The sequence below is a fragment of the Pristis pectinata genome, chromosome 9 (genome assembly GCF_009764475.1).
Source record: "Pristis pectinata isolate sPriPec2 chromosome 9, sPriPec2.1.pri, whole genome shotgun sequence".
NCBI classification, from domain to species: domain Eukaryota; kingdom Metazoa; phylum Chordata; class Chondrichthyes; order Rhinopristiformes; family Pristidae; genus Pristis; species Pristis pectinata.
Genome location: NC_067413.1, coordinates 80,396,414 through 80,422,178, shown reverse-complemented (window position 1 = coordinate 80,422,178; position 25,765 = coordinate 80,396,414). Strand labels below are relative to the sequence as shown.

At 42.5% G+C, this 25,765-nt stretch overlaps 1 protein-coding gene across 1 annotated transcript in view; it reads right to left on the bottom strand.

Moving 5' to 3' along the window:
• Positions 1–23,733, bottom strand: part of sulf1 (sulfatase 1) — a 270,913-nt gene extending 247,180 nt beyond the window's left edge. The window contains exon 1 of the mRNA XM_052022968.1: positions 23,586–23,733. The gene's annotated coding sequence lies outside the window, so the exon portion shown is untranslated. The remainder of the gene's footprint in view (positions 1–23,585) is intronic.
• Between the last annotated feature and the right edge of the window lie 2,032 nt (positions 23,734–25,765).

Sequence of the window (25,765 nt, the reverse complement as noted above, 5' to 3'; positions counted from 1 at the left end):
TCCTTTCATCCAGTACAAACCAGAGGACTGAAGGCCAGCTTTAAGATTGGTTAATCCTTCTTCTCATTGCTGTGTAAACATTTCTCCTTCCTCTAGATCTTTCTCATTGAGAATAAGTGCAGCCTCCTGTGGCTGCCGGCAATTCAGAAAACACCCCTTTTGATGCACCGTTAAGCACCGATTCCTTCTGAGCACAAAAGCTGTTATTAGCATTTTGTGCACAAGTCATAGTGTGATAGGTCACCGAGCATAAGGGAGCAGGAGCAGGCAATGGTGGCAGGGACAGTACAGGTCACAACACACCAGAAGATACTGGCCTTTCTTGACTTCACTCAGCACCACTGGAATACAGCTAAGATAAGGCAAATGTGTGAGACAAATCAGCAAATATAAGATAAGATATCTTTATTAGTCACAAGTACATTGAAACACACAGGTAAATGCATCTTTTGCGTAGAATGTTCTGGGGGTAACCCACAAGTGTCACCCTGTTTCCAGCGCCAACATAGCATGCCCACAACTTCCTAACTGGTACATCTTTGGAATTCAGGAGGAAACCGGAGCACCCACGCAGACCCATGGAGAACATACAAACTCCTTACAGACAGCAGCCAGTATTGAATCCGGGTCGCTGGCGCTGTAATAGTTGCGCTAACTGCTGCACTATCTAGGCAGTATCGATGGGCTAGCAAAAGGCTTGAGCACTGTGGCAGGAAGGGGGCTGCCCACCTCTAGCAAGTATGGGCTGCTTTCACACAGTATATTTAATTGGCATTCTACCCCAGACTGTGTACATGACTGTGTGGCTAGGCACAGCTCAAATGCCATCTATAAATTCACCAATGATACCACTGTTGTTGGCAGAATCTCAGTTGGCGATGAGGTGAGATAGATCGGCTGGTCGAATGGTGTCGCAACAACAACCTCGCACTCAACATCAGCAAGACCAAGGAACTGATCGTGGACTTCAGGAAGGGGAAGTCAGGAGAACACACAGCAGTCCTCGTTGAGGGGTCAGTGGTGGAAAGGGTGAGCAGCTTCACGTTCCTCGGCGTCAACATCTCAGAGGATCAATCCTGGGCCCAACACACTGATGCAATCATGAAGAAGGCACGCCAGCGGCTCTACTTCATTAGGAGTTTGAGGAGATTGGGAACGTCATCAAAGACTCTTGCAAATTTCTTCAGATATACAGTGAAGAACATTCTGACTGGTTGCATCACCGCCTGGTATGGAGGCTTCAATGTGCAGGATCGAAGGAGGCTGCAGAGGGTTGTAGACTCAGTCAGCTCCACCACGAGCACAACCCTCCTGGCCATCGAAGACATCTTCAAGAGGTGGTGACTCAAGAAGGTGTCATCCATCATTAGGGACCCTCATCACCCGGGACATGCCCTCTTTGCGTTACTACCATCAGGGAGGAGGTACAGAAGTCTGAAGATACACACTCAATGTTTCAAGAACAGTTTCTTCCCCTCTGCTGTCAGATTTCTGAATGGTCCATGAACCCATGAACTCTACCTTATTTTTCCTCTTGCACTTTGTTTTTGGTAACTTATAGTAATGTTTATGTCTATATGTCACTGTACTGCTGCCGCAAAACAACAAATTTCACGATGTACGTCAGTGATAATAAATCTGATTCTGACTGCTCCAGCATCTGGGACCTTGTAACTCATCTCATTCAGTGGCTGTTTGTGTCACTATCCTCATAGCTTCAATGCATAATCAGACAACTGTCTACACATTACATGGAACAATGCTTTGCAAGGCTGTGTTTGTGGATCATCGCAAGGAGACCTGCCACACCTGTAATATCTAAATCTCAGTTTGGGAACCCTTAAGTATGCATCTTGTGGTGACATGACTGTTGTTATTTCTAATCTGTTCAGGTGTTTCAAGAGGGTTTCATCAACCACAATAGAATTAGGAGATCCTTGTCCCTGAAGAAATTCGTCACTGTGTGAATAACATAAAATGAGAGCCAATTGGATCAGAAAGAAAACTTGGTTCATCTTAATCTTAGCTTTTCTTGATCTTGATTAAAATCAGGGCAATAGTGGATTATAGTATATTAATTAATGCACTAATTGAACCCAAGTAACTCGACAGAAATTGGGGTTTGAACTTTATAGATCTGCTTAACTGAATTTCACACTGGACAATGCACTTGAAAACTAATCTGAAATCAAGGAGTTAATTCAGACTGCAGGATATTTGTGGAATCCTTGCCCATTGGCAGCACATTGAACAATCACATGGCCACATCATGACTTTCAGTCCATTAATTTAACTCAGCTTAACTAAGATTTTGTCGGAAAATGAGACCAGGTTTTTGACTGCTTTTGCAGGTGCCTGGAGTTTTTGGCAGAAGCTTTCCTGAGACAGAAATTCTCTGTTCCTCCTTCTGACCAGATGTGTTTCAAACTTACTGCTGCTCTGGGCCATAGCCCTAAATCTGGACTCCAGGCATCAGCACTGATCTCTATTCAGTCAGTGAACAGAGAAGTTGTGAATTACCATTGTGTGTATGTGCCCTGTTTTAGTTATTATATCTTTTTAAGGGAATACTATACTTTCAAAGAGGAATTTGAACTGGAAGAATTTGTTGGGCTATGGGGAATGACCTTGTGAGTGAGAGTGATTGAATAATTCTTAAACATGGGCCATTGATTCTACCAATCTACTTTCACTGTACTCAATTTGACCAAAAGTAAGATGTCTCCAAGACTACCTGACGCAATCCCAATGATTATAGCATTTCCCACTAGTAGTGACCCCTCAGGAGTTGGAAGGTTAATCCATGGGCATCTTATTAGCTTATGACAAGTGGGGTCCAGCATCATCACAGGCACATAATTGGCATTGGCAATTTCTGTCAGAGCCCACAGAATGAGGAATGCCATCCTGGTCAGATTACCAGAATATGCCTGACACCAATAATACTGGAGCCAGCAATAGTAAATCTGCCCAATTCAGATTTCAATCTGAAATGAAAGATGTGATTTAATTTCCAGAGTCAGGTGTCCACTGATACAAAGCTTACTCTTCATGCCATGACACAAACACTGAAAATGCTATAACTGTGCAGCAAGTCCGTCAATGTGTATGGGGTACAACAGGTAACATTGCAGGTGTGGATTCTTTATTTCTTTACGAACACTGGAAGAAATGAGATGCATGTCCTTTCAAAATGGGGAGAAAACCACACGCATGCATATTGCTCACAAATCTGTCAGGGTATCATGGAGGAGGTCAAATGCCCTGTAAAATGCTTTCAATAGAAGGCAGGTGAAGGCTAAATGGCTGGGACAATGAAAGGTATAACAAGATGTGTGACCAGATGAGGCAGGGTCAGGAGAGGCTGGGGGTGGAGACAAAAGAGACTGCAGGTACTGGAATCTGGAGCAACACAAAAGGCGCTGGAGGAACTCAGCAGGTCAGGCAGCATCTATGGAGGGTAATGGACAGTTGACGTTTTAGGTCGAGACCCTTCATCTGGACTGGACTGGACTGGACTGGTTGGGTTTGGGTAGTGCAAGTGATATATAAAAATAGAAGCAGGAAAAGCAGGTCATTCTCCAAGAGTCCAAGAATCTGGGATAAGATTAAGGCAGAATAACACTGAGTGTACCAGTCCAAAATCGGGTCCCAGACCAGCCGACAGTTGTGGCAGGGCTTACATGCTATAACAGGCTACAAAACAAAGTCGGGCAGCATCACCAACAACAGCGCATCCCTTCCTGATGAGCTTAACACACTCTCTGCACGTTTTGAACAGCAGGGGATTGGAATGTCACCACCCGCCCCGACAGCCTTCAATGCACCTGAACCCAGAGTCACTGTTGCAGACGTAAGATCAGCCTTCTGGAGAGTGAACCCACAGAAAACATCTGGCCCGGATGGTGTCCCTGGCTCTGTCCTCAAATCCTGTGCTGATCAGCTGGCGGGAGTATTTGCAGACATTTTAACTTCTCCCTGCTTCAATCTGAGGTTCCCACCTGCTTTGAAAAGACCACTATCATGCTGGTACCTGAGAAAAACAAGGTAGCATGCCTTAATGACTACCGCCCAGTGGCTCTGACATCAGTCATCATGAAGTGCTTTGAGAGGTTGGTCATGGCACACATCAAATCCAGTGTCCCAGACAACCTTGACCCATTGCAAATTGCCTACCGCTAAAAGAGGTCTACAGCGGACGCTATCTCCCTGGCCCTACGCTCATCTCTGGAGCATGTGGACAGTAAAAACACCAACTTTAGACTATTGTTTATTGACTACAGCTCTGCCTTCAATACTATAATTCCAAGAAAACTCATCTCCAAACTCCTAGACCTGGGACTCAACACCTCCCTTTGCAACGGGATCCTTGACTTCCTGACCAACAGACAGCAATCAGTAAGGATAGGCAGCAACACCTCCTTCACGATTATTCTCAACACTGGTGCCCCACAAGGCTGCTTCCTCAGCCCCTATTCTATTCCCTATACAGTCACAACTGCCTGGCCAGATTCTGCTCCAACTCCATCTACAAGTTTGTAGATGACACCACTGTAGTGGGCCAAATCTCAAACAGTGATGAGTTGGAGTACAGGAAGGAGATAGAGAGCTTAGTGACCTGCTGTCATTACAACAACCTTTCCCTCAATGTCAGCAAAACAAAAGAGCTGGTCATTGACTTCAGGAAGGGGGGCAGTGTACATGCACCTGTCTACATCAACAGTGCTGAGGTCGAGAGGGTTCAGAGCTTCAAGTTCCTTGGAGTGAACATCACCAATAGCCTGTCCTGGTCCAACCACGTAGATGCCACAGCCAAGAAAGCTCACCAGTGTCTCTACTTCCTCAGGAGGCTAAAGAAATTTGGCATGTCCCCTTTGACACTCACCAACTTTTATCAATGCACCATAGAAAGCATCCTATCTGAATATATCACGGCTTGGTATGGCAACTGCTCTGTCCGTGACCACAAGAAATTGAAGAGAGTTGTGGACACAACTCAGCACATCACGGAAACCAGCCTCCCCTCCATGGACTCTGTCTACACTTCTTGCTGCCTTGGTAAAACAGCCAACATAATCAAAGACCAACCCACTCCAGATATTGTCTCTTCTCCCCCCCTCCCCCACCCATTGCGCAGAAGATACAAAAGCCTGAAAGTACGTACCACCAAGCTCAAGGGCAGCTTCTATCCTGCTGTTATAAGACTATTGAACAGTCCGCTAGTGCAATAAGGTGGACTCTGGACCTCACAACCTGCCTCGTTTTGGCCTTACACCTGAGTGTCTGCCTGCACTGTACTTTCTCTGTACACTTTATTCTGCATTTTTTTATTGTTTTCCCTTGTACTACCACAATGCACTGTTGTAATGAAATGATCTGTATGGACAGTATGCAAAACAAGTTTTTCACTGTACCTTGGTACATGTGACAATAATAAACCAATTTACCCTATCCACGCTGTTATCTAAATTCCAAATATTTGTTTCATATCGCACACCAGCGTAAACCTGTGGCTCCCCCACCCCAACGTGTACTGTTAGCAGGAAGTCCTATCCCCTTCTATTAACCTTATCTTTTTTCTTCTCCAAGGTTCCTATGCTAATGGAGCTTTGTTTATTCATTGCATCTCTCCACATTTGCTACCTGACCTGCTGAGTATTTGCATGATTTTCTGCTGTATTTTCAAGTTCCAGCATCTCCAGTGTTTTACTTCTGTGTTCACGTTTTCATGATTTTGTGTCAGTAGTACTCATTTATTTTTGTAAAAATCCCACTATCCAATTAAGCATTTTATTTGTGTGCGCGCGCATGTGTGTGTGTGTGTGTGTGTGTGTGTGTGTGTGTGTGTGTGTGTGTGTGTGTGCGCGCGTGTGTATATGCATGTGTGCAAGAGAGAGAGAGAGAACGTCAGCACAATATAAACAGACCCAGAGTGGAATCAACCTTTGATCTATGCCACGTGTCTCTAGGCAACAGGGGCCAGCAACCAGTTGAGACAATATCACTGCAGTACCCTCCATCCTGTGTGGCTGTATAACTACATTCTAAGCAGCTAGGTCTGTGGCAGTGTAAACACTGCTGAGACCCCAGGCTTTATCTGACCATTGGAGTAACCCTTTGTACAAACATGTGTAAATGCAGCTTAAATCTTTTCAGCCATGATACAGTACACTAGTTCTAAACCTCATTGTCGTTCTCTTTTCTCCAGCTAGGACAAGTACAAAACAAGGGTTAAGCTTTGACCTTGAATTCTCTGAGCTCTGTGAATTTGTTTGACATTAAGTTTTCTCCACAATTCAACCTTGGGGGTCGGCTGTACCATTCTAAACATGTGGCAGGATCGGTCTGCTCTGGATAGGATTATCTGACTCCCACCTGGCTGATCACAGTTTCAGATACAGTTGTGATAACATGGAAATAACAATTCATCTCTGATGACTTGACTCCAATTTAAAGAAATAATTGCTTGAGATTAGAACTTTTGTTCCAACAAAACTTTGTTCATCTGACTACAAAAATAAAATTATCTTTCTGCCTTCTGGAAACTGATGTTTTCTAAAGAGTTTTGAAAAATTATTATTGTATGATAGTCACAAGCAAAAACACATTCAAAGCCTGAGCTGTCCTTTTGAAATTTGTACTTGTTATCTAGAACCCTTCCACCAGCTCTAGTCCACAACACCAAATTAATGGTCATCATTTCACCCGTTCAAAGAAAACAAGTTTCAAAATGGTTACTTTCTCCTTTAGCATATAAGGGAGTGAAGCAAGGTCCACCAGGTAAAATGATTCCCTTGTTCAGGACATGCAGGTTGATCCTTCTGATGTCCTTATAAGATCCATCTTTGGATGAGCAGGTTCCTGGTATCCTTGCACACTGCTGAGCCTGCTCTATGCATCCCTGCTGGGGCCAACTCTATATTATGAAGCTGCAGAAGGAAAAGTAAAGCATTAGGTCCCCAGTGCCTCTTTTGATGAAAAGTTCACAGCCAGAAATGTGGCCTCGAAATTGGATTTCACCCTCTATTACGAACTATGGCTCAATCAGATCATTTACAAAAATTCATTCAACTATGCAACGATACATTAAGAAGAGCACTATTATGGTTTGCATACAGATCATTCACTAAAACAGGACCTGTACAGTCCAGGAACTGCATGAAGAGCTTGCTTCTGCCATGTCATTGCCTTGCTGAATGTTGGGTGGCATGTCACCGCATAAAGGAAATTTCTCTACAGTAGCCACAAAACAGCTGCCATGACAGCAAGGAAAAGCACAGGGGGAGGGTGCTGAGTGCTGTGTGTCCCCACAACCCCCACATTATGTCTGCCCTGAGCAACTCCCATGCCACAGATCAGCGTACACCACAGTGAGGTGTGACCTGATCAAGGACTAATTTTGCACCAGGCAGTCCCGCCATGATTGGGACAAAAAGGATCAGTGAGGGGAGCACCGCAGTCACAGATTCTGTAATCCTGACCAATGAAAGCCGAAGCTGGCAGATTGACATTGATGTCACAGTGCCATTTCCTTTCCTGTCCCTGCATGATCTACTCCTAGATTTTTTGTAAGACATCAACAAAGCACGTACATTGTACCCAAAAGTTCCAGCATGGGAAACTGTGCACTAGACACCCTGTGATGTTATTAGGAGATGACTAACACTGGGAAAATGTGTGTGAAAGTGAATCATGCACACAAGGTCTGGATCAGTTTCCTGCTGGGTGTGATTTCACCCAGAAGTGATCACCGGTGTCATTTATCCTGGGTAAAAGGACTTCTATGTGCCATTTTCACTTAAAACCATACAAATTGATCTAATTTCAAGGCTTTAGTGTCTTATCATGGCTCATTTTCTTCATATTATACTTGGGCAGAAAAGGGAATTGGGCTGACTGATGGAAATAAAATGGAAAGATTGCACAAGTAGTTTGTTCTAGTTTTCCCTGCCTGTTTGATCATTGTTTTATCTCCAAGTGTAATTAGAAGGAAAACTAACCGTGGTGTGGAAGCTATAGAAGAAAGAAGCCAGAGAGAAGCTGTTCACCACGTAACGGCCTTCAAATGTGCCCTACCAGAGAGGTATCCTGAACTTTCCAAATACCATACCTCACATATTAACTCCTTGATTTCCTGTGCTGCTTTTCTTTGCTGTCTGTTAGATCACATATCTTTTAATTTTCTTTTAAAGATTGCTTAATTGCCTTATATTAACCAACCAATCCAGAGTAACAGTGTATTCTCAAACACATTAGGCTCAATGTTACAGGACAACCACCAAAGAATAGGACTGTCTCTCTCGCTCCTCCCCCCTCCCCACCCACCCCCACCTTGGGTATTTGATGCACACCTGAGAGAGCAAGGGCTAGTAGACTATACTGAGAAGTTATGAAGAAGAGTTGATTGGGCGTGAGGGGGTGGTGGAAAGCTCATTTGGTGTACAAACACTGGCTTGGACCAACGAGGCTTAATGGTCTGTTTTTGTGCCTTATGTTCAATGAAGTTCTATGTGATGTATTTTCTCAGGATTTTGAAATGAAAGACATTCTTGGATGCTGAATCAATAAAGGAGAAAAAGTGAAACAAAACTTTCTCAAAGGTTTAGGATGAAATCTATCTTTTGTTAGGTTGAATTCAGAAGATCGTCAAGCATTAAAGGCAAATGATATGGCAGTAGCAGAAGTGAAATTGAGGCAAGGAAGTGGAGTTTTAAGTTCAACATCTGATCATGCTACTAGACCTGGATAAAGACATTAGTCAGGGAGGGAGATGGGCCAGGGTCTAGAGCTTCTGGTAGGTGCATAGCTGGATGTGCTTTACCTTGACATTGTACACCTGAAGGAACTTACTTGTTCATCCAGGACTTGATGTTGGCTATGTAGCTGAATAAGTAAAAAATGTAATACCAGACAGGCTGATATGATAATCAGAGTACATGGAAAAGTGACTCCATACCTGCAAATGTCACCCATGAGTTTATAAACAACAGAAATAAAAAGATTACTAGATGCGTTACTGTGTAAATGAAGTGGAGAGATCCTTGCTTATGACCAATGGCCCATCTATTTTAAGACCTTGGGCAGCCACGTCATACCCATCATTAACCTTTATTTGACTTGGCAACTATCACGAGCCTCTGTGCCTTGCACTTATTTGCTTACCTCTTCCCAGAGCTTCAGTGAAAATTTGAACTTTTTGCTTCACTCCACCTACCAGTGAGGTTTTGTATATGCTCTAATTACAACCAGCTTGACATTGAATTAGCAAGTGTCATCCAACCAGCTTGCAATTTACTTAAACATTTACTGTTGATGTGATAAAACACTTTCAAAATTTGAAAATGTTTATAAATTTCCCCCAAAATGTAATATTCTTGTGCTAAAAATATACCGCAAAGCTGAAAATTAGATATTGCCTGAGGAGTCATTGCTGATCATACACAACTTTTTTCAGACCCACTCTTCATGGACAAAGGGAGTATTTCAAAATGGCAAATAAACAATGGAGGATGGATAATTACATTAGACTGAATTTATATGCATCATAAAACACATAATAAATTTCCAAAATATTTTCAATGGGAACCTTTTAAGTCAGTCTAAAAAGATTCAAAAACATTCACCAGAAACACTGCATCGTGCAAAAGGTTCATCTGGGTGGATCTCAGCTGAGTTTAGTCCTTTGGCCAATTCTGGTGGCTCCAGCATGAAGATTAACAAAAAACTGACAATCACATTTCTTGCATTCATTTCCCTGAATATCAACTCAAAGAACAATCCAGAGGCACGAGAAAGTTGGTCTGCTGACCATGGCACATGGGGAGATTATGAAAAGAACTATCTCAAAGGAAGACACTGTACTTAACTGCTTTAACATGATGTTGGTTAAAATTCAATTCTGAAAACAAGATGCTTCACGAATTTTGTTATAGCATAATTCTCTCTTTCATTCTAATGAGGTGAAGCACTGGGTTGTTTTGCCGGCAATTGTTGAAGGAGCAATGCAGGCCACAAGTCTTGCTTGTTGTCAAAATAGTATGATGGAATCCTCCAAAAATGTCCATTAATATTAATTTGAAGGAATAATGAAGAATAGAGATTGTCTGGTTTTCCATGTAAGCAGCAAACAGAGGAAACAATCAGTAGAATGCTGGGGTTGGGGGTGTTAACCTTCTGTGGGAGTGAGCAGAAAGCAACAACTACTCAAAAATTTGTCACAATATTGAAGAAGAATACAGAAGAACATTAATGTAACCTGCTCAGTGGAAGACTCCAATGAAAACTGATCAGGTAAGTTGAGTGGATGAACAAATGAATCCCTGTCATAAGAACGCAAGAAATAGGAGCAGGAGTAGGCCATCTGGCCCGTTGAGCTTACTCCGCCGTGGACTCAGATCCAGCAACCTGCCTTTTCCCATTACCCCTTAATTCCCATACTATGCAAAAATCTATCTAACTGTATCTTAAATATATTTAATGAAGTAGCCTCTACAGCCTCCCTGGGCAGAGAATTCCACAGATTCACTACTGTCTGGGAGCTTCTCATTGTCTGGCTTGAGCTGTATTTCAAGTTTTCACACTGTAATTCCGGCTGAAGCTGTGGAATGGAATTATTTATGTAACAGTGCAAGAGGCATACATCCACTCCTGTGAGAAAGTGTAATCTGGAGCTGTTCTGAAAGGGCTAGTCATAGGTCAATTGGCCCAAAGAAGGTAAAGCACCACAAGATCTTAACAACTGCTGTTTCAGGATGTATAGCTTGGTGGCCAATCACAGACAAACCCTTGCTGTAGTGTAGGGCTCACATTCAGCTCAGAACAGACTTGCCTTTCACTGGGCCAAAGGTTGAATTCTGCAGGGATTCCAACAACCTCACAACATGCCCCCAGACAGCTGCTGAGGCGTAGGCAGGAGTAGGGTAAAAAAAGCCATCAACCTCCCAGATTTTGAATTTCTTCTCCAACATGAAATTGGAGGAAAAACTGCCACAATTCCACTGCTTTCTTATGTTTGGGGAAGCAATTGCCTGCCTCAAGTGACCTCAGTGTCCCATGACAGAGAGGAGGCAAAATTCAACCTCTCTGGTATTCAGTGACATCTGCTAAGAAATGACTATTTTAGTGCTACAATACCATTCATGGTTGAATAGCTGGATGACTACCCCTTCTCACATACAAAGAGCAACAATATGCATGAGGCAATGGAGAGCTGTCACGGTCAATGTGGTCACAATGTTTTCTTAATCATTTTTCTCCATCCGGGCATTGCTGGCAAGGTTAGCATTCACTACTCATCTCAAATTGCCCTCAACAAAGTGGCGGTGAGCTGCCTTCCTGAAACTCCGCACTTCTTCCAGTGAATGTACTCCCACATTGCTGCTGAATAGGGAGTTCCAGAATTTAGACACAGCAATGATAAGGAACTGACAATACATTCCCAAATCAGGGTGATATGTGAGGTGGAGAGCTGCAGATGGTAGTGTTCCAATCTGCCTGCTACCCTTGTCATTCTTTGTGGTAGGGATTGCAGTTTGAAACTGCAATAGGAGTAGCTTAAGCAAGATAATGCAGTGTACTTTTTTGATAGTTTACTCCATGGCCATTATGCACAAGTGGTAGAAGTAAAGAATGGTTAGGACTGTGGAGAAGAGACACAAGAACCAATAGTTTAAAAACCTTTGCTGATTAACATTAATATTTTTGTTGAAGAACAACCAGAAAGTAGTGATGAAATCGGCTATTAAAGTGAGTTTTATTTATCTAAATAGTCTGTTTGCAATATCATTTATGGTAGATGGAAGATAATTTAAGTGTGACAAGAAATAAATTAGAACAGATCACAAAATCTTCTATGTACACACCAATAGAAATGATGCACAAGATCCTTATTGTCTTCAATGTTCTGGTTATACTAAATATTACTGACACTAACTTGACAATCAACTCCATCAACTACTACCTCTTCATCCCACCTCACGGTAATATAGCTGCTTACTATGACAGAAGAAAGCCATGGAAACAGATTCATTTTATGCCAGAAGGAAACCATGGTAACAACACCATAATAAGCAGTTGGTCTACCTGCCTGCAGCAAGCGGCTCTTTCAATAACCAAAGCAATTAATGCGAGAGTGGCTGCAAATGTCCTGCGTACAATCCATCATCTATAATTTAGGTTCTTTTTATAGAAAGCGCCTTTCACTTTCTGTAATTTATGACACAGTCCCAGTGTTAGAAGTAGTAAACTGGTTATATCCCTGACATACAAGAACCCCAGGAGCAGTGAAACATCAACATGTGAATCTTTTCAGAAATGCATTTTGCAGTAACTTGCAGGTTTTCTTCTGTAGTTAACATTTCCTGCTCTATTCTCCCCTCCTCCACTGAAGCTAATGACTTATGTCAGGTACAGTTCATGAGAACATGCAGCCCTTTGACATTTCATGCAAGTGGCCATTCCCTCTACACAAGCTGAAAAAAAACTTACCTGGTTCTGGAGCGCCCTGGAGCGGTCCCTTTATGAATCTCTGGTTAGTCTGCTTAACAGCTGGTACCAAAGGGTAAATATCCTTGAGTGAATTTTGGGCTGTCACAGTCTCAGTCCTGCTGGTGGATGAACTTGTATTTGGCCCCAAGGTATCCAAGTTTTGAATTGTTCAAAATGGAAATCTGACTTGACCTGAACTGTTGTCCCTATCGTATTGAAATAGTCAAGAAACTTAGATCAGATTTTTTTTATATACAGATGAAGGTTGTTTGGCCCATGAGGTCCATTTTAGCTCTCAAGGGACCAATCCCATTAATCAGTTCTCCTTCTCATTTTCCTCTACCTCTGTAATTTATTGTTTCATACATGCCCATCAATTTCCCTTACCTCCATTAAGGGGTAATTTACAGTTGCCAAATAACCTACCAGCCTGTCAATTGGAATGTGGGAGGAAACAGATGCACCCAGAGGAAATCCAGATGGTCATGGAGAGAACATGCAAATTCTGCACAGACTTCACCAGAGGTCAGGTGACGCTGTAAGGCAGCGGCAATAACTACTGCACCACCGTGCCACCCTCAAGTTGTTTTTTTGATAAACGTAAAGTCAGCTACCTTCTCTCACATTTGGAATCAAATGATTGCGTTATATTCACTATAACCAAAGAGTAAACATAGAAACTGAGAAATTCTCACCTTCATCATAACAAATTGTACTGATTATTTAAAAAAAAAGTGACACCAAGCCACACCAGACCAAAATCGTGGTCAAGGAGACCGGTTTGCATGCATGTCTTCAAGGAGAAAAGAGAGGTGGAGAGTGGAGAGGTTTAGGGAGGGATTTCCAGGCTGGAGGCTTCAAAAGGTAAAGCCAGAGTTCTCAGTTGTGGAGCAATTAAAATCAGGGAAGCAGAAAAGACCAGAATAGCTGAGATATTGGAGGGGTTAAATCAAGTCGCTTCCAAGGAATGATTTCAAAGGAGATTTGACAATAAGCCACATTTTAGAACATGTAGCCAATAGCTTGCTTGACCAGAAATCCAAAAGCAAAATATTGCAATTCTGAAATAACAGTAGAAAATGCCGGAATACTGAACTGGTCAGGCAGCACCATTCATCAGAATTGGCCCGATATTCTCAGTATTTCTGGAATTGTCTATGTTTATCTTAGCTTGATGAGAAATATGGGTTTACGAGCACCTTTAATGAGGAGCTTCCAGTTTATGCAGCAGATGATGCAAGTGGTAATACAATTATAATCCCAGTGGTTAGGAAACCAGAAGTAGATGAACCGAGAGTTGGGGGTTTGAGTGGGACGGAAGCGGGGTTATGGTGCATGTGGAGGTGGTGAGGCCATGAAAGGGTTTGAACACAAGGCTCAGAAATTTTCAGTGCTAATAGCAAGCTCAATGACATAAGGTGATCTGATTCACTGGCAACTTTGGTCCAACCACTTTCTTCCTCCACTCACCACTTCCTCTTCCCCTCATTTAATCCCATTTCTTCCTCATAATTCACCACCACCACCTCCCACCCCTGGAACTTCACCAAGCTCTCAACTGCTCAGACATTGGCCCACCTATCAGCATAAAAGTCTGCAGCTGTTGATTCCTTCAAACACTCTCATCTCTACTTTCCATGTGTGCATTTCCAGTGAAAGATTAATTCTGAATTTTCAACTGCATCCAATGCCATAAGTGACACAATGATTCACCAGATTCACCTCTGGGATGGTGGGTCTGATGCTGAAAAGAGATTCAACAGATTCGACCAGTACTCACTTGAGTCTAGGAGAACAACAGGTGATCTCATCGAAACTTAGGTAATCCCTATGAGGTCTGACAGGACAGGCATGTGATTAATGTTTCCCTGGATTGGGCTGTCCAGAAGCAGGGGTCACAGTCCATTCAGGGCAGAGGTAAAAAGAAATGTCTTCGCCCAGAACGTAGTAGGAATCCACACCCAAGAGGCTCAGTTGCTGAGTATATTCAAGGCAAAGATTTGATAGATTTTAAAACGTTAAGGGAATCAAGGGTTGGTCCAGCACAGTGGCACTGAGTTTAAAGATCACGCATGGCATATTAAATAGCACGGTAGGCACAAGGGGGCCAAAATGGCCTACTCCTGCTTCATAACACATTTTTAGCTTTTCCACCCTCCCCCTCCCCCTCCCTGGATCAGTCTAGCCTTAACTTTGATCCATCAAGCCGAAAGAGTGTATATATGAGCACACCTATACAATTGGGATGGGTTTCATCACCAGATCTGGTGTGACTATAGAGTTGTACAGCACAGAAACAGGCCCTTTGGTTTGGCCTCTAGCTTGTTTCCAACTCAATGGTCTCTAATCCCTTCCTCCACTCTGGGATTTCCCCCAACTCTGCACCTGAACCTACCTGTCCTGTCCAAATTTATTCCATTTGTGAAATATGCCTTCTGCTCCCTCAGCACAATTGTCATGAGGCTTCTAATCTCCTAAATCCCTTACTTTACACTGCACTTACAGAGAAGCACGCACAACGTTACAAATTCAGCACCTTTAGCAAAGAAAGCGAAACATCTTTCTGTTCGAACATCACATGATGAGGAAGAGGCGAATCCAGGCAAAGAAGCTTTGGAGAAAAAAAACTTTTTTATAAATTGACAGTTGATAAGCTCCCAGCTGCTTCTGTTTGGTCAGGTACATCATTAAAAGTTGTTTTGGTTGGCACAAGTTAAATGTATGTCACACATGATTACTCAAGGCAAGAAAGAAAAAGCTGGTATTGCAAGTTTAGCAACAGAATTACCTCTGGGCGAATGTAAATGCATTATTTCTATCAGCAGTCATCATTAGATGAGCAGCCCAAAGCCAAACTTGTTTCCGCCCTTACATCACAAGAAATTTGAGGTAAATTTAACATAAAGTCTTCAAAATAAAATCTCAGTTCGTACAAATATAAACTTTATTTTATGGTTTACTCCAGTTGTCTAAGTGCTAATTGGTAGTGATTTTTAACTCTTTCACAGTGAAGAATGGAACAGAAAGTATTCCAGTCTCTAATTCAGCAATTATGCAGATATATGGCAACATTAAAATTATTTCTTTAGAAGATGGAATAGTTTCAGAGTTAGAACTCCTCAGGACAGGTAGAGTGCTTTGAGGCCCACAGATACTCCCTCCAGTTAGTCCTCTAATAACATAAGAAAGCTCCACAGCCCCTCTGCAAATCTACTGCCAGGATAAGTGAACCAACATCAGTGTCTTCTCCCTGGCCCTAGTGTACAGAATTGTGTACTAATTAGTGTCAGTCACTTCCACTGGGCAAGCCTTGTTGTTCACATACCCAGCACCTGATTCCCAAATCAGACCACTCTCTTCCATGCTCTTTCAGGGCAAGAGATTACCAGGTGGACACAAGAAAAGAGTCAAGGAAGTTCTCAAAGTCTCCTTGGAAAAAGGCAAGATCCCTACCTACTCTAAGGAATCCCTAGACAGTGACTGTTCAAAATTGGAGAAGGAGCATTTGGGTTGACATTGAGAACCTTGAGTCCATGCACACAGAAGCCCATAGTAAACAATGGCACCACCACCCAAACTATCTGCTCAAAATCTCATTAAAGCACCTGCTGCCTCACCTGTAGGCAAGTCTGTGGGTCCCACGTTGGTCTCCAGCCAGCTCAGAAGGGGCCAGGTAAGAAGACTGCCACATGATGTATTCTGGATCAAGTGCAGATTCAGAAATGGAATGAGCTTATCTGAACTCACAAAATTTTTTAAGGGTGTGTTTTCCTGGTTCTCATTCCCAGGGAAAGCTCAGTTCCCTTTAGCTAAGAAAAAAGGGTGGAGACTAATCCATACACACTCTGTGAGATTACTGAAGTCTTGGTGGCCTTGGAAAGGCCGGGTGTACAATTTGCCCTGGGCTAGTAGCAGGTGCAGGCCTGGGCATGGTGTGTAAAGAGGGAGGCCCCACCCTCCTTCACCTGGAGTAAGTGCTTCACAGAGGAAAGATTGCCTTTAATGTTTTTGCCTTGTTGCACACCCGATCAGCTCTTCATCCAACCCTTCTGCTGCTTTTTTTTACGACAGCTACACATCTGACAGCATCTGAAGAAGATGCAGATGTGGAATTTACAGATACCTTTGCACACACAGCTGGGTGAACTGAGGCAGGCTTTTCCCATAACAGCCTAGTTCAACTGCTGCCAAAGCTGCCTTGTAATGCTATTTGTCTTTTAGGGAGTTGTCATCAATAGTCTTTTACCTTTCAACCTTGAGGCATTTTCAATAATGTTGGCCAACATGGAGATTTAAGGCTAACATTTACTGATACAGATATCAATAATTGTGTGGCACATCTTTGTTTGAAAGCGGGGCAGCAATCACACCACCTGGATGGGTGCTAAAGAAATGTACCTAGCCCTCTACACAGCAAGTATTATGTACTCTGCCACGGACAAAGGACCCTTCCTTTCATTGACTACTCCATCTGTCTTTATTAACAAGGGAAGTTCACCAACACCTTTCTCCTAACCCTCTGCCAGTGTTCTTCATCTTGGCACCCCTGATCCACCACTTACTCATTGGTACTATGGAATGAAAGTCTTACTAGCTACCTCCAACCACAGGGCAGGAATGCCAAGACTGCTGCTGGAGTGCTGATACTGCCTTAGGTTGGAACAGCAGGTTGACAGGAAAATGAATTGAAATAAATGAGATGAGCAAAGTGATGTTATTTTTTCCATCTCTCTGGCAAGATAGATTTGACGACTTTTAGAACATGGAACACAAGAACAGTACAGCGTAGGAACAAGCCCTTAGGCCCATGATGTTGTGCTGAACTCATTAAACTAGTAATTAAATGCCTAACTCAACTAATCCCTTCTGCCTACACAATGTCCATACCTCTCCATTCTCTGCACACATATGTGCCTATCTAAGAGCCGCTTAAATGCCTCTATTGTATTTGTGTCTACTACCATCCCTAGCAGCACATTCCAGGCATCCATCACACCATTAAAGCTGTGACATCACAGTGAATCCACAATGGAATTACTTCACTTGCTTAAGTTTGAAAATTTACACAATTATTACAACCTTATTCCCACACAAAAGAGAACAGGTAATACATAGAATATTGAACAGTACAGCTCAGTATGGGCCCTTTGGCCCACGATGTTGTGCCAACCTATATTAACTTTATTCCCATTCAATCTAACCCCTCTCTACTTCACCTCCCATAACCCTTTATTTTTCTTTTGTCCATGTGCCTATCTAATAGTCTCTTATCGTATCAGCCCCTACCACCACCCCAGCAGTGCATTCCAGGCACCCACCACTCTCTGTGTAAAAAACCTGCCTCTGACATCTCCCCTGAACTTTCCTCCATGCACCTTAAATGGGTGACCCATTTCCACACTGAGGAAAAGATGCTAGCTGTCCGCTCTGTCTATGTCTCTCACAATCTTATATAACTCTATCAAGTCTCCTCTTATCCTTCATCGCTCCAAAGAGAAAAGCTCTAACTCGTTCAACCTCTCCTCATAAGACATGCTCTCCAATCCAGGTAGCATCCTTGTAAATCGCTTCTGCACCCTCTCCAAAGCTTCCATGTCCTTCCTATAATGTGATGACCAGAAATGAACACAATATTCCAAGTGTGGTCTAACCAGAGTCTTATAGAGCTGCAACATTACCTCTCGGCTCTTGAACTCAATCCCCCGGCTAATGAAGACCGACACACCATACGCCTTCTTAACTGCCCTATCCACTTGTGAGGGAACTTTGAGGGATCTATATACTTGGACCCCAATATCTCTCTGTTCCTCCACACTACTAAGAATCCTGCCATTATCCATGTACTCTGCCTTCAAGTTCGTTCTTCCAAAGTGTATCACTACACACTTCTCCAGATTGAACTCCATCTGCCACTTCTCTGCCCAGCTCTGCATCCTGTCAATATCCCTTTGAAACCTACGACAACCTTCTTCACTATCTACAGCACCACCAACCTTTGTGTCATCTACAAACTTACCAACCCATCCTTCCACTTCCTCATCCAAATCATTTATATATGTCTATATCTATCTATCTATCTATCTATCTATCTATCTATCTATCTATCTATCTATCTATCTATCTATCTATCTATCTATCTATCTATCTATCTATCTATCTATCTATCTATATATATATATCTATATATATCTATATATATATATATCTATATAAAAATCACAAAAGAGCAGGAGTCCCAGAACAGATCCCTGCTGAACACCACTAGTCACTGACCTCCAGGTTGAATACTTCCCTTCTACAACCATGCTCTACCTTCTGTGGGTAAGCCACTTTCAAATCCACACAGCCAATTTTCTATGGATCCCATACCTCATGATCTTCTGAATGGGCCTACCATGGGGAACCTTGTCAAACGCCTTGCTAAAATCCATATATACCACATTCATCGCACTACCTTCATCAATTTGTCTTGTCACTTCCTCAAAAAACTCTATTAAGCTCGTGAAGCACGACTTGCCCTTCACAAAGCCATGTTGACTATCCCTAATAAGACTATGCTTCTTCAAATGCTCACAAATCCCGTCCCTAAGAATCCTCTCCAATAGTTTGCCCACCACTGACATAAGACTCACTGGTCTATAATTCCCAGGATTATCCCTTTTACCTTTGTTGAACAATGGAACAACGTTTGCCATCTTCAAATTCTCCAGTACCACTCCTGTGGCCAGGGAGGACTCAAAGATCATCATTAAAGTTCCAGCAACCTCTTCCCTCACTTCCTATAGTAACCTGGGGTATATCCTGTCCGACCCCGGGGACATCTATCCTAATGCTTTTTAGTAGCTCCTACACTGCTTCTTTCTTAACCTCAACATGCTCCAACACATTTGCCCATTCTACGCTAACCTCACATTCATCTAAGTCACCTCTCACTGGTGAACACTGAAGCAAACTATACATTTAGGACCTCTCTTACCTCCTTCACCCCCAGACACATTCTTCCCCCCTTATTCCTGAGTGATTCAACCCTCACCATAGTCATCCTCTTGTTCCTCACATATGTGCAAAACTCCTTAGGGTCTTCCTTAACCCTACTTGCCAAGGCCTTCTCATGTCCCCTTCTAGCTCTCCTAAGTTCCTTCTTATCCTCCTTCCTGGCTACCTTATAACTCTCAAGAGCCCTATCTGATTCTTGCTTCCTAAACCTTAAATATGCTTCCTTCTTCCTCTTGGCTAAACCTTCCACCTCTCTTGTTAACCATGATTCGTTCACCCTACCATCCTTTCCTTGTCTCAGCGGGACAAAACTATCTGGAACCTATGCAAGTGGTCCCTAAACAACCTCCATATTTCTGCAGTGCATTTACTAGAGGACATCTGTTCCCAGTTTACGCTGCCAAGTTCTTGCCTAATACCATTGCAATTTGCCCTCCCCCAATTAAATACTTTCCCATAATGTCTGCTCCTATCTTTGTCCATGGCTATGCTAAAGGTCAGGGAGTTGTGGTCACTATCCCCCGAAATGCTCACCCACCGAGAGGTCTGTCACCTGACCAGGTTCATTGCCTAGTACCAGATCCAGCATGGCCTCTCGTCTAGTCGGCCTGTCCACATACTGCGTCAGGAATCCTTCCTGTCCACACCTAACAAATTTTGCCCCATCTAAACCTTTTGCACTGAGGAGGAACCAATCAATATATCTGCTCCTCAGTGTCCTGATGACTATTTGGGGGTCGAAAGAATACTCCCAATAGATTCATCGCTCCTTCCTGTTTCTGACTTCCAGCCACACTGACTCAATAGATGAACCTTCCATTATGTCCTCCCTTCCTAAAGCTGTGATATTATCCCTGATTAGCAATGCCATCCCCCCACCCCTTCTACCCCCTTCCCTATCCCTTTTGAAACATCTAAACCCCGGAACCTCAAACAGCCACTTCTGCCCTTGTGACAGCCAAGTCTCTGTAATGGCCACAACATCGTAATTCTATGTACTGATCCACGCTCTAAGTTCATCACCCTTATTCTTAACACTTCTCGCATTAAGGTAAACACATTTCAATCCATCTAACTGATTGCATTTATGCCCCGTCCCCTGCCTATCCTTCCTCACCTTCTCTGTGCACATCGTATCTATTTCTACACCAATTGATCCATCCTCTAATCTGACAGTCAGGTTCCCATCCCCCTGCCAAGCTAGTTTAAACCCTCCCCGACAGTTCCAGCAAACCTGTCCGCAAGGACATTGATCCCACTCCAGTTCAGGTGTAACCTATCCCTTTTGTACAGGTCATACTTACCCCAGAAGAGATCTCAATGATCCACAAATCTGAAACCCTGCCCCATGTAGCAAATCTTTAGCCACTCATTAGTCTGCCGTATCTTCCTATTCTTTCCCTCCCTGATGCTTGGTACAACCAGCAATCCACAGATTACTACCCTTGAGGTCCTGCTTTTTAGTTTCCTTCCTAACTCCCATCCCTTATTTTACCTGTGTCGTTGGTGCCAATGTGCACCACGACTTCTGGCTCCTTCCCCTTAAGAATGCTGTGCACGCGATCGAGACATGCCTGACCCTGGCACCTGGGAGGCAAGGTACCATCCGCGAGTCTCGCTCTTGTCGACAGAATCTTCTGTCTGTCCCCCTAACCAATGAATCTCCTATCACTATTGCACTCCTCCCCCCCCCCCCCACCCTTCTGCACCACAGAACCAGAATCTGGGCCAGTGACCCAGCTATTGTGGCTCTCCATCGGTGACTCATACCCCCCCAACAGTATCCAAGGCAATATACTTGATATGTAGGAACATTTTTAAAGCGCAATGTACAGATTGGTAACAGTAGATAGTCAATTTCCTCACAAAAGATTATGTCATTTTCCCCCACAGAAGTACCATAATTACATTGTTAAATGCTTCTCAGTTAAATTGAGAAGTTGAGAAAATCACAATAAGCTCCCAGAAATGCTGGGACTTCCTCTTCCCTTTGGCCAATACTCACAATGAGCCCCAATGTCTGCCCATTGCGTGCCAGTGGTATTAAAATTAGACTTGAATGGAAGTTTGGATGCTGAGGTCATACTGATGGTATGACACACTTCTGTTATGCTGTTCCCAAATTGCTCGACAGTGACAAGAGGGGAATACTGGTTTTTAGTTTTAAGGAGATTTTAAGGTCATATATAAATGACAGCAAACTACAGTTTATCTTGGATGGTCAGAATATAAATATAAATAATTTACTTAAGATGTTTCAGTGACCTTTTAATGCATTACCAAAAACTACTTATAACAGTGGGCTTGAATTTCCACAGTACAGGTCCTTCCCAGGTTAGGAACGCCTGACATATGTACAGCTGTACATACGAGTGAGGTTTGGGAGACCGGCTACTGTGGGGCTGTAGACATCTTCTGCTGTGTGGGAACTCAGTTTGCAGCAATATCATTGCATCTTGCAGAGAAATCTGAATGGTTGAGTTAAATGCCCTGGTTTAACTGGCCGTTACCCTTGGTTGGCCTATGTTTTTGTTTAAATATATCGCTGGGCCACATTTTCAACTTGCGAACTGTTTGGGTTACAAATAGTTCTCTGGAATGGAACCTTGTCGTAACCTGGGGAGGATGTGTGTTTGTGTGGTGTGCTACCACAATGTTGTATAGGTTTTCTGATGTGCATTTGACAAAGCTATGATGGCAATAGTAATAAGGAAAGCTGGGAAAATTCTCCTGAATTCAGACATGGCTAACTTGGTGTACAGAAGTCATGTGCTCAAACTCCACTTGATATGCTTGTGGCATCATTTCAATTCCCTTCCTGTCTTGTGGCCCTCCAAACTTTTCACGCATGGCTGAAACACAGGCCTTATGAATTCCTGTAGATCTGAATGGATGGCTCTTAATGCCATTTCAGTGGATTACCAACCAGACTTTCTGTTCACTGAAGTCCAGTTGACAAAGCTCAAAGAGGTAAGTATTAAAATGATTTCTTGAGAAGCCAGAAGCAGAAAGAGTTCAGCATCTCTGCATCTCCCCATTGCTGGACTTGTATTCATTACATAATCTCTTTGCCAACTGCTAGTGGTTGTGCCATCTAGGGTGTGGACCCTAGGCTGTGGTCATCTCTTCCTAAACCGTTCCTCATCCCACTCCCCCAGTGATCCTCCCAAAATCCCACTTCTCCGACCAAATTTATAGTTACTGGAACTAACTTTATCTTCTTATTATTCCTTTGACTGGTGTCATTTTCTCCTTTTAATAATTCAGTACATAAAATGGTTAAAGTGGGTTGTTTTTATTTGTATTGTCTGTTTGTGGCAAACTTAATTCTTATTCTAGACTTCAGGCAATTGAATATTTTATTTAACTCTCTAGGTAGATCCTAGATTGACTAAACTGTTCCAAAGACTACAATTAGGAACATTAGAGAGCAATCTGGGGGCCTGGAGTAAATTTTCATGCAAACTCAGCAACTGAACAAACAAAATCTATTTCAGGCAGTTTGTCCTGGTCTGGTCACTAGTGTTACTCTATCAGGCATGTTACTGTATCATGAGCTCAAAATGCTCAGCTTCAAGCTAACACTAGGGAGAATTCATCTTACTTCAATGCGGATACTGCAAGTTTAATGGCTCAGCTTTTACTAGTTTTATAAATGTAAAAGTTTGTTTCAATATACAGATTTTAAGAATTTTTATGCCTAATAAATAGTATTTTTAAAAAGAAATCTTACTGCCAATTTTAATATACTATATATGCATAAGTAATATAACCTGAAAAGTCAGTATCAAGGAATAGTTAATCATAACAGCAAATTACAGAAATAATACTGCATCAGAAAGTCACAGACTCATAACCCAGCTCCACAATAAAAGCAACAGGATTCACGGAGCTAGACGAAGAGTAAACTGGTAACAGCTTCTGAAAATAAATGAATAATTTCATGACATTTGTTAACAGTCCAATCAAGATTCCCGGCCCTAGAGATTAGCTGACAGGATTCTCTCTCTCTCGCTGCACCAACCAGCTGAATCCTCCACTTTTATTCACGTTACCGTCCCAGCATAACAGAAACAACCCAGAGAAGAGAGTAACTCTCATACCTTTCAGCAGCTGCAGACTATATCAAACACAATAAACTTTGTTATTGGAAGGAATACTTCAGATCCTGCCAAACATGGCTGTGCTGCTGCTCCAATGATTGTTCAACTTGCATTGAAATACAGCTGTTTCTGTAAGCCTCGATCTTTTGTACTGCTCATCTGACGCACAGCCAGTCCTTCTTACTCAGGATGTGCTTGCATATGCATGATGCAGAGTCAAAAAAACGATCCCTTCTTCCACTATTATTGAATGCTCCCTGAATTCAGATGTACATTTTCAGAAGGCCTTTAATTAAGCACTCATTGTTCTCTGTCCACCCGGCTGTCTTCTGTCTTACTTCAGGAATCCAAACTTTGTAACTGAATCAATCAACAAACTCTGCATGTCGTGTATATTCAATAATGAGGAGGCGACAGGAAAAGAAGCTAATATGCTCTTTGCTAACTCTCCAGTTAAGGGGACTTTTACTCAATTACAAAGTGTCAGGTTTAGTTTCATTTTTCTCGCTTGATCCATTGGACTATTTCTCCCCTCCCCCACCTTTTCAGGTGGGGGCCAGTCCACACACTGTGGTTTGTGGCTTGTGCTGCTTTAATCGAGCACACTTCTTGAAGTTGCCACAATGTTATCAGGCGACCTATTGAAGACTGACCCTTTTTGGTTTTAAGTGCTAAAGGGGCATGTGGATTGCCGGCAAAAGCATCGCAGAGAAAGGAAGCAGATTGCAGAGAAAACGAAAAATGTGCTACTCATTATTTTATCACTAAGTTCAAAACACAATTATCACAAAATCGCTCAGAATGTCTGAATTAATACAGATGAGAATTAAAGAATTTCTGGCCCTTAACATGTGCCCTGTTTTCTAATAGTATGATAAAAGGCTTTTCTTATCAGTTCAGCATCTCTCAGCACCTGGTAATGAGAACATTCTTTGTTCACCCTAATTCACTGAATTACACAGAGACAGGGAGAGAGCGAGAGACAGTGAAAAGGTTTACTGTTTGCTATGTAGACTTGCCTATTGACTGCCCTCAATTGACTGAAACTCCATCAGATAACAGGTTAACATTGCCTCTTGTATCACTGAAAACCAAGCATAAGCACACACACTGGAGCAGTTCTAAGCAGCCTTTGGGCATAACTACACGGGGCAGACTTTAGAGTAACGCTAAAACGCTGTATTAATTTTTAATATCCGTTGATGACCTTCAGTTAACCATAACAGATCAATTTAGGTCAATGAAATCAATTAAGGATATAAGGAAATATTAAACAAATCACTCTTGATATTAATAGGGAAAAAAGAGTTTTGCATCGTAAAAGACCAAACAATTTTAGGAGGACAGGATGGCTTAAGTAATGTAAAATTAAACACAAAACAATCAGGCAAACTGCTTAAGTGTGGCAAATTATGCTTAAATGTTTAATTGAAACTGTTAATAGATTAATTATATTTCATTTTCATTTATTGACAGTGCTGAGTAATTCTGGGGTACATTTCCATTAAATCCTTGGTACCCAACCCTAATAGTTGTCATTCATGTTGGTAAAGGTTGGTAAACATTGGTTTGTTATGCTAATCTACTGGAAGATACATCAAGGTCAAGCCTGAGACCTTTACCCTTTATCCACATGGATATATTTTACAGCATTGCTCCCAATATAAAGTCATAGAGTCATGCAGAACAGAAACAGGCCTTCTGCCCACCATGTCTATGCCAGACATCAATCCCTTTAAAAGACAGTTGGAGAGGTACATGGATAGGAAAAGTTTAGAAAGATAGGGGCCAAATGCTGGCAAATGGGACTAGCTTGGATGGGCAGCTTGGTCGGCACGGACCAGTTGGGCCGAAGGGCCTGTTTCCCTGCTGTGAGACTGTATGACTCTCTATGACTCCTATCTCTACAAATCCCATTTACCAGCACTTAGTCTGTAGGCTTCTATGTCTTGGCTATTCAAATACTTATCTAGATAGTAACAAACTGCTGCAGCTTCACTCTTGTGGTTTGTGGTATCATTTGAACTTCCCCAATCAGATTTATGCCTAGCAGTCATAAGCAGCAATTTATTATTCCCCATTTAGGTTAATAAGTAAAACGTAATCTATCCATTTTGTTACTTAAGTAAACTTTTGGGATAAAATGTCTTGGTGATAAGTAGGAGAGAGCACCTAACATT